Raw genomic sequence first — 710 nt, forward strand, 5'->3', positions numbered from 1 at the left:
ATGGATGTGTTGAAATTCTGTGTTTAGGGTAAGCGGTTACAACAGATTTCATATAATTTGTACAAGGGTATTGTTTTATAGAGTTATATTTATGCTGTCGAAGGATGTCCACCGAGTTTAACACTCGATACAACCTCAGATCCAACCCAATGTGGCCCGTGTCGACTAGGGTACTTCAAACCCAATCTTGAATGACTATTACCAAAGGCTTCTACGCCGTTTTTGTATTTCATTCACGAGATGGAATGGCCAGCATTATAGATTTTGACTCGAACAAATAACGAGGTGTGATTGGGCAATACAAAGTTTGTCATGGGTCAAAATGGTACTATTTATTATTACATACAGTAATAGACCATCAACAATGCGTGCGGCTGCCGATATACAGTACCGTCTTGCGTAATACGAGTCGGACGCTTATACGAGTCAGACACCTCTAACATTTGATATTATTTGGCCACTCGCAGAAAACGTATTTACACGGGTTTCCTTTGCATCCAATATATACTCTACAAATAAATGTAAGATTGATGTATAGAGGTGCTTTTGACAGGTGCTCGACTGTCATGACCTACCTTACGCGAATCGACTTCATAATAAAGTACTAACGTTAGTACTGGGCTAAGAAGTCCACTAACAGTAAGCAGCAAAATAGCCTACCGTTAGTTACTAAGAGTGCAAGGTTACAATGGAAGTTGTGAATTGTTCGG

This window comes from Aphanomyces astaci (genome assembly GCF_000520075.1).
Source record: "Aphanomyces astaci strain APO3 unplaced genomic scaffold supercont1.37, whole genome shotgun sequence".
Taxonomy (NCBI): Eukaryota; Oomycota; class Saprolegniomycetes; order Saprolegniales; family Verrucalvaceae; genus Aphanomyces; species Aphanomyces astaci.